The sequence below is a fragment of the Acipenser ruthenus genome, chromosome 10 (genome assembly GCF_902713425.1).
Source record: "Acipenser ruthenus chromosome 10, fAciRut3.2 maternal haplotype, whole genome shotgun sequence".
Classification (NCBI taxonomy): Eukaryota; Metazoa; Chordata; class Actinopteri; order Acipenseriformes; family Acipenseridae; genus Acipenser; species Acipenser ruthenus.
The window spans coordinates 3223744-3238154 of record NC_081198.1 but is presented as its reverse complement, the minus strand read 5'-3'; the positions used below and the strand labels follow the sequence as shown (position 1 = coordinate 3238154).

Genomic DNA, 14411 nt, shown 5'->3' with positions numbered 1-14411 from the left:
AGTACATCAAGAACAATTTAATGAGGAGTGAACACACTACAGTAGTATCTAACAGCTTATACAGGTAGAAGGGTTACCACCTACAGTCCATGGTAATAATATATATAATAAATGAAGTAGAAAACGGGTCTACCCTCTTCTATTGACCCTCCCATTTCAATACCCCGTATTCATAGCAATGAATCACAGCAGGTCTTCACGCTGCACAGTGTGAGTGAGTGGGCCCCTGGGTAACGCTTTGCTGCAGTACCACAGCACATACTGCTTAACCTTTAATACGGATAAAGAAAATGCATTTCTGGTTCATGTTTCGACTGGAAGTCTTACTCAATGTCTTTCTCACTTTGCCTCCCTCCTACAACATCATCGCCATTTCTAGATCCACATGCCTTCTCTGCCTAGTAGCTGGGAAGCATCAATGCTAATTTGACATTGACTTTGACATTACAGCTGCATGTTATTTGTCATTATCTATTACTTTGTACGAAGGGCATGTATATGGGTGAAACTGATTTGATTTAATTCTCCAGGCCTAACTTCTGACCTTTTCAACCACAGACCTACATTAACGATGCTGTGTACATGACTAGACAGATTTTAAAACACAGTGCTGACAAGCAGACCTCGCAGCATTTGACATCATTTAAAACTGCTGCACGTTAACAGTGGATGGGTTTGTGACAGAGTTCTTAAATCTAAAGAAAGATCTCTGGTTTTGAATTTCGTCTTTTTCTGTTGAAGGTGATGGTGATCGCAGATTAGAAGAAAAAGAAGATACTGTGCTTGCCTCCCTGTTACTTCCATTTCCTTTTAGGTGGGTTTGCTTGAATACAAAAGCAATTATATCATGATTTACAGAAAAAAAAGATCACTATATTATTAAAGTTCATACGTTTAAGATACTGATCTTAAAGCAGGTTGTGTAGAATATGTGTTGTCATGTGGAGTGTTATGGACAGTAAACTGGTAGTCTATGCTGACAGACACAGCTACAAACATCTGATGAGTACTACTGTAAAACATGCTAAAAATAGGATGATCTTTGAAATGAAATGAAAGGCAGTATAAATTATAATACAACACTGCCACAGAGACTCAAAGTATAATCTCACCTAATTTGGGATTGTATTAAAATATTCTCCATCTTGGGTGCATGGATCAAAACATGACAAATGCTGAAAAAAGAAGGACAATTCAGATATTCAGCATTCTCTACATGCATTGCTGAACAAATATGTTTTTTTTATAAATTTACCAATAATAACATAAATATTGTTGTCAAAGATCCTCCCAGGACTATCAATGAATCCAACAGTAGGATTTTTTTTTTTTTTTTCCAGGGAGGAACACGGTTTTCTGTAACAAAATGCAACTTCAGTACCATTAATGCATGCTGCCTTATAATATTGAGTGTTTAAAGTTGTGGATGACCAGTGAAAAAGGCTGCGTTCTTCGCATGTAGATGAGACTGAAATATAGATCAGTTTCCTTTATCCAATTTACCCAAGCAAGTACCTGACCTCAGAACCTACTGAAACACTATCTAGATAATCACATCTTTTTAAGCAGTTTGAAGTTCACATGTTTTTGTACATTATATTTGAGGCATGCACCAAACTTGGGCATAATGGCCCACACTTGCAATTCTGATTTCCATCTGCAATACATGTCATGAAGTGCAAACTTGATTTGATAAATCAAAACATTCCCTAAAACTGCCGAATAGTTTTGTGAATTGGGCCCTATATGGGACAGGGAGTCTCTCCTTTCTGCATTCATTAACCCGCAGTCATTGCTGAACAAATGAACTGTAGCTGCATTCCATCAAACATGCCTGCCGGAACTCTGTTCAAACTGGAGGCAGGTGGGAACGAGACAATTTTTAAATGACTGGTGACTGTTGTAGCCCCCTACTCCATTTTTAGTCATATACCGTAAAATCCTCTTCTTAATTCTGCATGTGTGGCAACAGATAGCTTATGCCATTGATAAGAACATAAGAAAGTTTACAAACGAGAGGAGGCCATTTGGCCCATCTTGCTCATTTGGTTGTTAGTAGCTTACTGATCCCATAATCTCATCAAGCAGCTTCTTGAAATATCCCAGGGTGTCAGCTTCAACAACATTACTGGGGAGTTGGTTCCAGACCCTCACAATTCTCTGTGTAAAAAAGTGCCTCCTATTTTCTGTTCTGAATGCCCCTTTATCTAATCTCCATTTGTGACCCCAGGTCCTTGTCAATACCTTTTAGAATTTTGAATGCTTGAATCAGATTGCCTCGTAGTCAAGACTGAACAGATTAAATTCTTTGAGCCTGTCTGCATACGACGTGCTTTTTAAACCCGGGATAATTCTGGTTGCTCTTCTTTGTACTCTTTCTAGAGCAGCAATATCCTTTTTGTAACGAGGTGACCAGAGCTGAACACAATATTCTAGGTGAGGTCTTACTAATGCATTGTAAAGTTTTAACATTACTTCCCTTGATTTAAATTCAACACTTTTCACTATATATCTGAGCATCTTGTTGGCCTTTTTTATAGCTTCCCCACATTGTCTAGATGAAGACATTTCTGAGTCAACATAAACTCCTAGGTCTTTTTCATAGATTCTTCCCTCAATTTTAGTATCTCCCATATGATATTTATAATGCACATTTTTATTGCCTGCATGCAATACTTTACACTTTTCTCTATTAAATTTCATTTGCCATGTGTCTGCCCAGTTCTGAATGCTGTCTAGATCATTTTGAATGACCTTTGCTGCTGCAACAGCGTTTGCCTCTCCTACTTTTGTGCCGTCTGCAAATTTAACAAGTTTGATTACTATACCAGAATCTAAACATGGAAACATGCTTGTTGTATAGTACATGTCACTGTGTAAGACAATAAGGGATGTTCCGGCTCCTATTCATAGCCGTGGGTACTGTACTTATAAATGGCATCTTTAAGCTCTGTTAGAGCTCAGGAAGCTAAACTAAAGTCAAATCAATGCGCAGTTATCCAACATACAGTACTGTATGTTTCACTTCTACGTTTACTGTACCTTGGCGTTGTACTGTCAGTGATTTCAGCATGATTATTACAAATGGTTTAACATTTTTATATACGTTTCATTTCTCCAATCCAACAAATGAATAAGTGAAGTCTGATTTGTCAATGTATCCCTCACTTAGTTCATTTTAAAAGGAATCCATAAATCTGGAGACTGAATTGCCTGCAGTGTTATTGACGCGGCTTCATGGAGGGGGAAAAAAATAAAAAACTCAACATTTTCATCCACCACTTATATAAACCGTCAGTATCAATGCTCAAAGCGAATTGATTTTCTCTGTGTTTTGTTTCACAGACACTGAAATTGAAAACAAACTAACAAATCCGCACAGGAGAAGGGGGGTTGGGAACAGAGACGTGAAAATGGCCTAGAATGTAAAACCAGCAGGACCCTGCTGGCTTGACTGTAGTTATGTGCTTTTGTGAAGGTAATTTACAGTTTAACTCAGTTGGACATCCACACGGACAGGCGTCTCCTGGATAGGATAACATAAATGCAATAATATAGAAATATTGTCTTCCCCTTGTATGGCAAAAGTTAAGTTACACCCCTATATAACCCTCATAATGTGTTTCAGTTGTTAGTGTGGCACAGGATAGCCCTCTGAGGGGTCCTAATAGGCCATTCTTCAGAGCGTCACAGTAATAATGTATATTGCACTCATAATCATCATACCTCAGTAAATTACTTTCTAAACATGGTCAATAACACCCTCACTGGGGTCTGCATTTGCTTTAATTTCATATTCAAGATGGAAAGGAATAACCTAAACGCACAAGATATTATTATTATTATTATTATTATTATTATTATTATTATTATTATTATTATTATTATTATTATTATTATTATTTAAAATGTACAACACAGATGATACCTTATCTGCAGTATTTGTATAGTCTGTTTTCAACATGGTTATTGAGCAAACAGATCAAAGACCACCCAGATCAAAGGATATGCCCATTCTATGAGTTGGTCTGGAATTATGCTTATGCCCCAGTGAATAACAAAAATTGCTGCAATATTGGTAATAACGGTTCAACTGTACAGCTCTCCTCTAATCATTCCCTGGGGCCGTCACCTGTAGAACAGCACACATGCAAGAAGTATTGAGACAAAGAAGGGGAAGGAAGGAAGACAAACACATAAAGCTATTATTAGTTAACACAATAAAAAGTTACCAGACCAGAAATAAAACTCAGACATTTCATTTTAGTATTGTAATTGGTGTTTTTTTTTTTTCCTTTCAGAAACAAATTGTGTTAAAGATTTGGATTAAACAGCTTTAAGAATCCATATCTTCACCTTGTTTGCTGGCATAAAGGCCCACATTCACAAAGCTTTCATTTCTGAGTTATTTAACGGATGTTTTAATATTCATGAAGATGTTCTGTTAAAGAACTCGTATGAGCTTTGCACCAAGAGTTCACGAGCAAAGAAAGAAATCAACGGCAATTACAGTTCTCAGCTAATGTATTATTATACTACTATGTCATTGCAGATATAACTTGTTGTTATCTTAACTTGTTGCATCCTATTTGTTATTGTATTCTATTAGTATTACTGCACTTACTGTAAACTATACTGTATTTAAATATGAAGCTTGCATTGCAACCCTGTACTGCCCCATAATACCGGGATAAAGGCATCTGCCTAATAAATAAATAAATAAATAAATAAATAAATAATAAAACAACAGCATCAGCTTAATTAATTCGATAATAACTAGAGGCCATTTCCATGAAAAAAAAAAGTATCACATGAAAGAAAAACAATACACCTTCATCATGCTTTGTAGTTTTAAATAAGGCTTGATTAATGGCTCTTTCAGCCTCTAAACAGATTTGGAGTAATATAAGAGACTGTAAATGGGCGCATTCATCTCAAACGTTTGCATCTATTTGCGCAGCTAACAGAACGCCCAACCAGCCTCTCATTACAGTATAAAGAGTACAGCCATCATGTTATAGGCTAATTGCTAGGTTTTCCCCTCGGACAATGTCATCTCTTGTAATAATGCAGTTTAAATTGAGAGAGTACGCATCTCATTTGTTAACATGGTCATTAAAACCAAGTTAGACCTCATTAACACCAATCAGTGTACAACACAACCTTCAAAACAGCTGAACTTAAACCCAACTGCTTCACTGCTACCCAACAGGAAGACGAATAGTATTCACCTACAGCCTTTTCATAGCCTGTGTTTTAATGTTATACTCAGTGCTCGGAATGAACAGACTAATGCGCACAATATGAAAACTTAATAGTGGTTCTCTTATTGGCATTCATATAGATTTAACCATATCTCCAAGTAATTAACTAAAGACAATATAATTAATGAAAAGCATGGCATTAATAGTTACATTAGTTATTGACGGTACTTCTAAATCCAATGATGGCATTTCCAGTTGTCACCTACGTTATCATCTAGAGCAAACCCAGTTAATGGCTGTCTGCCTAACCTGTCACATTGATTATCAGCCTGTCAGTCAATAACAGATCAATAACAATAACAATAACAATAACAGATCATCATCATGCTACAGCGTCAAGAATTCTATAAAATGTATGACTATAAAAAAATAAAACATGAATGTGTCAGAAAAAAATGTAGGGAGGATAGTCTGCAGAGAAATGTGTCTACCAGCACGACACCAAATGATACTGTCTCTTAACAGTGACCCACAACTCACTGAAACTGGCACAGCATGGAATTAGTGAGGCATTTCCACCAGGACACATCTGCCCTAAAAGCCTCTGAAATTACTATCCTTCCATCTGGTACAGTACCGAGGAAAATGAGACTTCAGTCCGACGGAAAGCTGAAAAACGGAAGACCATTTAAAAAGGTGGGAACTGGTTGTTCAGAGACCATATTCCAACCAGAACAAAAGTGAGACATGTATTAATTAAATGTAGTTTATTACAGATTAAATAGCTACACAGATGGCATCTTCAGTAGAATATCTGGACTTTGTGACATCCTTTGGAATATATTCTGCTGTAACAGCACGAGGTTTTCTTTCCTGAAGATTAATAAGGCTTCTTTTTTTCCCCTTTTCTTTTTTTAGGCAAACGACCAAAGCTAAAAATGAAAAATTATATCTGCTGTACACCGGCTTCATTTCTGAATCATGGCACCTTGAGTATTCTTAGATGAAAATATGAATAATTAAATTCTGCAATATAGCAGGAACTTTCTATTTTATTTAAAGCACTGTACCATTGTTGTATAAACCTTTAGGAAAAAAACAAAAAATCTATCATGTGTTACGTGAATTCCAAATCAGCACTGGTTACCATATTGCGATATCCTTGCAAGACAACTGAGAGGACTCAAGGATCAAGTTAAGATAAAGGTTTAAGGAAGCTAAGATACACGCGTGTTTGTTTTGATTAATGTACTGGTGATTGGGGGACATTTTGAGTGTCAGGTTATTGTGTGGGAGTTTATACCGTCCATCGCTTACTGTGGGTGAATCACGTCAACACAAACGCACCCATTCTAAGCGCTGGCGACTGTGTGTGTGTGTGTGTATATATATATATATATATATATATATATATATATATATATATATATATATATATATATATATTTGTTTTTGTTGTGAGATCACGTGACCCCAAACTGCAACACTAGTTTAAATATTCATAGAAGACCTTGCATCTGTGTGGTATGAATAGGAATCCAATATAACCTGGCTGAAAACTAGTGGATTGACAAGGCTTCAGATTTGTATTGTGTGCAGGGTCAGTTCATCTCACAGATACAACCTGTTCATAACTTTCCATAAGTTAATGTTTTCGTTAGACTGTAGTCAGATTGCCTTTCAGTATAACAGAACTACTGTAGGACACAAATAATGTATTACAGTGTTGGATTTTTACTACAAAGATAATTAGTTCTTATTCTCTGAAAATGATTACATTACAAATTCCCCCTGCTAAATTAGTATGGTGTTTGTTGGCCGTCAGGAAAACTCTCTGAACTAATCTCTGACTTTGGTTTATATAGGCTCTGTCTGGGCCCAGTGTGATGCTGCTGGGTGTGGATGCTGTGTGGGTGTGGATGCTGTTTGGGTGTGGATGCTGTTTGGGTGTGGATGCTGCGTGGGTGTGGATGCTGTGTGGGTGTGGATGCTGTTTGGGTGCGGATGCTGTTTGGGTGCGGATGCTGTTTGGGTGCAGTTGCTGTTTGGGTGTGGATGCTGTTTGGGTGTGGATGCTGTGTGGGTGCGGATGCTGCTGGGTGTGGATGCTGTTTGGGTGTGGATGCTGCGTGGGTGCGGATGCTGTTTGGGTGTGGATGCTGTTTGGGTGTGGATGCTGTTTGGGTGCGGATGCTGTTTGGGTGCGGATGCTGTGTGGGTGTGGATGCTGCTGGGTGTGGATGCTGTTTGGGTGCGGATGCTGTGTGGGTGCGGATGCTGTGTGGGTGTGGATGCTGTGTGGGTGTGGATGCTGTTTGGGTGCGGATGCTGTTTGGGTGTGGATGCTGCGTGGGTGCGGATGCTGTGTGGGTGTGGATGCTGTGTGGGTGTGGATGCTGTGTGGGTGTGGATGCTGTGTGGGTGTGGATGCTGTGTGGGTGTGGATGCTGTTTGGGTGTGGATGCTGCGTGGGTGCGGATGCTGCGTGGGTGCGGATGCTGTTTGGGTGTGGATGCTGTGTGGGTGTGGATGCTGTGTGGGTGTGGATGCTGCGTGGGTGTGGATGCTGTTTGGGTGCGGATGCTGCGTGGGTGTGGATGCTGTGTGGGTGTGGATGCTGTGTGGGTGTGGATGCTGTGTGGGTGTGGATGCTGTGTGGGTGTGGATGCTGTGTGGGTGTGGATGCTGTTTGGGTGTGGATGCTGCGTGGGTGCGGATGCTGTGTGGGTGCGGATGCTGTTTGGGTGCGGATGCTGTTTGGGTGCGGATGCTGTTTGGGTGCGGATGCTGTTTGGGTGCGGATGCTGTTTGGGTGCGGATGCTGTGTGGGTGTGGATGCTGTTTGGGTGTGGATGCTGTTTGGGTGTGGATGGTGTTTGGGTGCGGATGCTGCGTGGGTGTGGATGCTGTTTGGGTGTGGATGCTGTTTGGGTGTGGCTACCTTCAGGGACTGACATTCCTGTTCCTTTCCACAATTTTTCTGGATTCTCTGACCTAATTCCCTTCCGCCAACTCTAAACACATTCTCAGCACACAGGACCCCACCCAAAGTGGTTATACAAAGCAGAGGTTTTACAAATTAACAACGGTACCAATTGTAAAGAAGGTAACCAAAGCGTATATTCATTGGTATGCAGTATGTAGAACAAAGACTGACAACTGCACAGGTTCCATGGTGGTTTTGTGACTAATATCCACCGGGGGATAAGTTGAGATTTACTAAACTGCATTACCTGTATAAAATCTACATGCGGTTTCAAATTAAGATCAGATGTTTCTATAAAACATAGCAATCTGAAATGGCTCAAACTGCAATGCAATGGGTGTCTCAATGGCATTTTCTTCAAGAACATTTGGCAGGGAATGCTCGTAGCTATATACCAATTTGAGAAATTGTGCTCAGGAGATGTCTAGATTGCAGATATCTTTTTAGGTATAACATACTGTACACATACAGCTGTTACAGCACTGTACACAGCTGATCTGCAGTACAAAAAACAAGCATACTTCGTAACTACTATTCATATTATGTTCAGGGGATATTAATGGGCTTCAGAATAGTGCCGTTTTGCAATGATCCCTGGAGGCAGAATGTGTGTAAATGTTTATCAGAATTAGCTAGAATTTGCTGAAGGACTGAGCCCTGTGGAATGCCTCAGCTAAGTGGAAAAGTTCTTAAATATTCATTACAATCCTAACTGGAGATTGACCTGCCTGACCAATGTGCCATCTCAGAGGCAGCGACATGCAGCTAAAGAACAGATGGAGCAGAGTCCCTCAAGCGCTTGTTTGCAGTCTACCCCAGTGGTGTTCCTGACTGCTGCTGTTAAACTGATGAAGTTATTGGGTGTTGCACTAATGTGCCCTTTTAGTTTGCAGTTAACACACAGTGCATTATTATATCTTAATATTGTTTGAGGTGTTCCACAAGGTAAGTTGTTCTGCTTAAAAGTCCACCATCTGACAATAGACTTACAGAAGAGCTGCATTTCACACTGGGCAGTTAAAAAGCTTTACGCTCACTGCAGAATACAGTCAGTTCCAAAGCCCCCTGAAATGCTTACTGCTAGATTATGCATGGTTTTGTATGCTATCACATAAACAAGCAATAGGGTAGGCCTATAATCTGACAAACAGGCAAAACAGGCATACATAACAGGCAAAAATAAAAACAAGAACATCCATTAGAAATCAATTTGCAAGACATCACCAGATGTAACTATTGGAGTTTATCATGATATTGTTTAGTAATTTCAATAGCTACATTACTTTCAATCACGGGGGTGGGCTATAGATAACCATAGGAATAACTGCATTTTCAAAAAATATATAGAGAGAGATAGATAGATATCAAATATTAGACCAATCTTACACACACCCTAGTCTCTTTAAGTCACCTTGGATAAAGGCACCTGCTAAATAAATAATTCATCAGGAATGACAGAACACTACTACCCCCTCCCCCTCCCAACCCGCTTCTCGTGTTCTCCAACTCCGCAGTGCTAGACTTAAAGTCAAATTCTAGGTGTTTTCGTGATCAGTGCCACAACCCCAATTTGCAAAGGAAATAAAAGCTACACAAAGTAAGCTGTGGAGTAACGCGTCATCCTTCTGTTGTCAGCAGAATCCCTCCTTTTGATTGAAGCATTCGTGTCCTGTTGTAGTTCTCGATTCTAGAAAATGAGCTCCTTTAAACCTCATTTAAAATTACTACAGCAACATTCGCCTTCAAATGTCACTAAAAATCTCCGACTGACAACGGACCTTGGCAGCAGTGAAAATGACTCAGCTGTGTGGGCCCAATTGATTCAAATGTTTCTTAACTCCAGGTAGCTGAGCCTCCTGCACAACGACTTTAATACAACACACAGAAACAGACTTACATTTTCACTTCAATCGCTCATCACCGTTTTTATTTATTTATTTATATATTTTTTTAAAATCTCCGACTGACGCTGTATGAGCTGACTATCAACTGCACAAAAGTCCCAGGTGTACCAAACCTCATGACTGCTTTTTTTTCTCAATAGATTGTTCACCTCAAAACTGTACATCAGCCAACAAAGGCTCTAAATAGAAAGATTTCAAACCGCACTCCCTGATGTCGCCCGTGTTTTCAGGAGATAACTATTTTGTTCTGTGTATCACATTCTAGCTCAAAATATTACAAGGAATACTGAAGAGAATTGTGTTTATTTTTTTAAATTCATCACTGCATGATGTACAGTGCTTAATACAAATTAAATTGTAGGCTAAACAATTTCCCATATTATCAAAAAAAAGTACACACGTTTATTTATAGATAGATAGATAGATAGATAGATAGATAGATAGATAGATAGATAGATAGAGAGATCGATAGATAGACAGATAGATAGATAGATAGATAGATAGATATAGATATAGATATACACGTAACCTAAATACCTGACTAACTTGTATCCGCGTGTAACTTTTCTTTGGTCTAAGTTCGTGAAAGGTCGCTAAATATCTAATTTGATTAAAAAAGATCAGCTTTATGAGCCATTGCATTTCCAAGACGGTAGCACGGCTACACAAAAGAACAACTGAATGGGATACCATCAACATAACAAGAGGCACGCTTACCTCGAAATCACTCTACTGTTGAGAAGGACTCCTTCTGTGCAATGTGCAGGACTCCAGAACAAAAAAAAAACAAGCTGTTAAGGCTCCACCTCTCCTTTTGTTCCCCACTCGAGTAAAATCTTGAGTGGATCTCGCATTTGTACTCTCCGGTGTGTGGTGCAGTTCACGTGTTCAGACTGAATCGTTGTCACCGCTCTTGGGTGCCCCTAACCTAAACAGCGACACACCTCACTGTTTACAGTTGCCACTTTTTAACCCTGGGTGGAAAATGGTACGGACCTTTTTCAATTTTATTTTTCTTCTGTAAATCTTTCTGGGGTTTGCATTTTGAAAAATCGCCGTGCTCTGCCTAAACCACATGCACAGGGTTGATAGACAGTTCGTGATTTTTTCTTGTTTGTTCTCGGTCTACACAGTATATCGTATATTGATTGAGCGAGTCGGTTTTGTCATTAAAAACGTTTTTTCAATGAACCGCATGCCCATTCAGAGGAAATCACATATTTATTTATCCTCATACTTCTCTATCAATGGATAGAGAGGCAGAACGAATCCGCCAAGCTTCAGAAAACAATTCAAGTGGTTTTATTTCAGAATGGAGCAGGTTATACATCCATCGCCCGCTTCGTTTCGTTTCTGTGCTCCATCCAGTATGTTTCGTGCCTGCGCCGCTTGCCCGTTACGTGCAGAGATGGCTTTCTCCTCTTGAATCAAGAGAGCGAAAGAAAGCCCTTCTTCAGTACACTAAACTTGTTATCTTTCAAGACTGCACTCTGTTTACTTTTCTTTCTACACAGCTGAAGAACGGCTTCCATGTTGACATTGTGTACAAAAAACACAAACAGAGAAGATCTAATCTGCAGATACACTAATGGTCTAAGGACACAAATGGTAAGAATGCAGAAAAAGTATTCCGTCCTTTAAATTCATAATAAAATATAAATTAAAAAAAATAATAATAATAAACAGATGACATTCTCCTAAACGGACTGAGCAGGGATCAATAGGGCTACTCCTTGGGCTTTTTTCAATACAACTAATCATAGCGTTGCATCTGAAATCATAGACGTATGCACATATATAAAGTCAGCTAGTATATGCAGAGTCTACTGCTGATATATGGAATTGGATCTTGTATGTTTTTGTAAGGTTGCTTTGTTTTCATGTGGTTTGAACAAGACCTCTGGGAATGAACTCCAAGCTGTGTAACATATTGAACTTCAATAACTCCAGTGTACAGCTCTCATTTCTAAGCATCCTTTAGAAGAAGGCTAGCCGTTAGCCTTGGAGGTTTTTCAAAGGCCCTGATGCAGACACGGGCAGTCAGTGCCTTTTGTTGTGCCTGGTTGCATTAGCAATAGAAATGGCTTTGCTTACATAAAGAGTACTAAACAATTATGTGAAAGTATAGCAGCTAGGTGATTCGAAGCGGACCTGCGAGATGGGAATGTTTGCTAATCTATTTAATCACAACCCCAGCAGATTTATGTTCATTTTATTTGACTGCTTTATTATATTAACAATAGGCCCGTTTCACCAGGGTATAGTTCTTATAGAGAATCCTTGTTCCATAAATAAAATGAAACCTTACAAACAAAATGCTAAACAGTCATGCTACCTTTTAATAAAGTTATATATGAGACCACTGTAGGTTAAAGAATCAAACAAATCCATATGATGCTTCTGGGTTGTGGAAAGAGTCATGGCATCATTTTAATTTCAGTGTTAGAAATAGAATGAGTCCTACTGGTATGCTCCGCTCCCTTCGTGTTACATATTCTGACAAGTGTCAAGAAAAGAGGCAAATCAACTTTGTAGACGAGTATTGGTTCCCCCAAATATTTAGATGAGAGTGGATAAATATACTTGTATGCAAAGAAAGATTATTTTGTTACAAAAAAAATAGGGGGTACAAACATTCCCAAATATTGGTTCCTTGGGGAAACGGATATTCATTCCTGGGGGGACAGATTTTCAGGGGGAACATATATTCTCTGACACTCTGGTACATAATCACACTGTCATCGGAAAAGAACTTGAAACTCTTTATATTGTGTATGCTACACAACATGTTCACAGCACAGTGACCTTTACTACAGGTTATTATTATTATTCTTTGTTTATTTAGCAGATGCCTTCACCCAAGGCAACTTACAGAGACTAGGGTGTGTGAACTATGCATCAGCTGCACAGTCACTTACAACTACGTCTCACCCGAAAGACGGAGCACAAGGAAGTTAAGTGACTTGCTCAGGGTCAGACAATGAGTCAGTGGCTGAAGTGGGATTTGAACCGCGGACAGCCTGGTTACAAGCCCTTTTCTTTAACCACTGGACCACACCACCTCCAGTCTGCTACACAACATGTTCACAGCACAGTAACCTTCACTACAGGTTCCTATTATATAAACAACAGCATGTGCTTTTGATTTGTTGGATACAATTGTTCTTTTTTCATTCAAGCTATATACCTGTAGAGCTTCCACGTACAGCTCTGCTACTGGTGTCAATATGTATTTTTACTGGGAGATTAAATGGAACGTGTTTTTTTTTTAAAAGTTAGATTAATTGATGGCAGAATTTTACAATCGTGGGGTCGATTAAAAATGAATGTAGAATTTGAATTGGAAATTACTGCTAATTGGCAATACATCCTGTGACATTTCTACTCTTTGGAATGTATTGAACTAAAAATACAACGCGCACACACACACAAAGCAGTGTCTGGAAGACCCCTGAAAGGGGTGGCACTCTCTGTCGACCTCTGACCCCCTGACACAACATTTAAAGAACAAGATGATATGAATATGCCAATGAACCTTTGTTGTCGATTGCTAGAGAAAATGGAATGACATTATCAAGTTTGGAACCTGCTGTGGCTTACATGTTTTAAAGGGGTTCCAGCTAATGTAATACTTTTTAGATAATTATTTGTTCTATTCGTTCTGTAGCTTTGAAAGAAGTACATGTTATAGTAAGTATACCTAGTAAAACGAGACCTCTTGAAAGGGATGCCCACAGAACTGTGAGGCAGGGCATCAAACAACAACTGACCACTAAATATAAAGTCTTATGCGTAGTACTTCAGTGTCCTCCATGGCAGAAATGACAAGAAGGATAGATCCAATATTGAATTTGCTCCGGCTCTATACCGTTCTGCACCTTAATGGGATTAAGGCTGGTGATATTGATAATTCACAGTTCAATAAATTATCCACTAATGGGAAATGGTATGTAGCTCTCTCGATCTGTCTAGAAATACAACGGAAGAATCTATCATTCCAATTACGAGGCTGGCTTTACAAGAACAGTTCAGTGGGCTTCCAGCTACCATTTTTAATTACCATTGCACAGATTGATTGAGGACGCCACCCCACACACAGTTCATTAGCGGTTGTTCCGCTATTAGAATCTAGTTATTCAAAAGACTGTAAAGTCATTAGTTCTGTTTTCAAGGCAACCCCCCCCCCCAAAAAAAAAGTTCTGTTCTCAGTGCTTGACATCATCCCCAGAGATTCTCCAGACTTTATTTCCTGGCTTGTCTAGTCCTCTAGTGCTACATTTTCATTTATAATAAGCTCTTGTAAGTTACCAGGCAAAA

At 39.2% G+C, this 14411-nt stretch overlaps 1 protein-coding gene across 2 annotated transcripts in view; it reads right to left on the bottom strand.

The window, feature by feature from the left end:
- LOC117406665 (cAMP-specific 3',5'-cyclic phosphodiesterase 4B-like) overlaps positions 1-11027 on the bottom strand; it is a 100755-nt gene extending 89728 nt beyond the window's left edge. The window contains exons 1-2 of one of the 2 annotated variants that reach the window (XM_059031521.1): positions 10812-11027; positions 1113-1175 (exon numbers count right to left, since the gene is read on the bottom strand). The gene's annotated coding sequence lies outside the window, so the exon portion shown is untranslated. The remainder of the gene's footprint in view (positions 1-1112; positions 1176-10811) is intronic. The other variant, XM_034010880.2, reaches the window with a different exon arrangement.
- Between the last annotated feature and the right edge of the window lie 3384 nt (positions 11028-14411).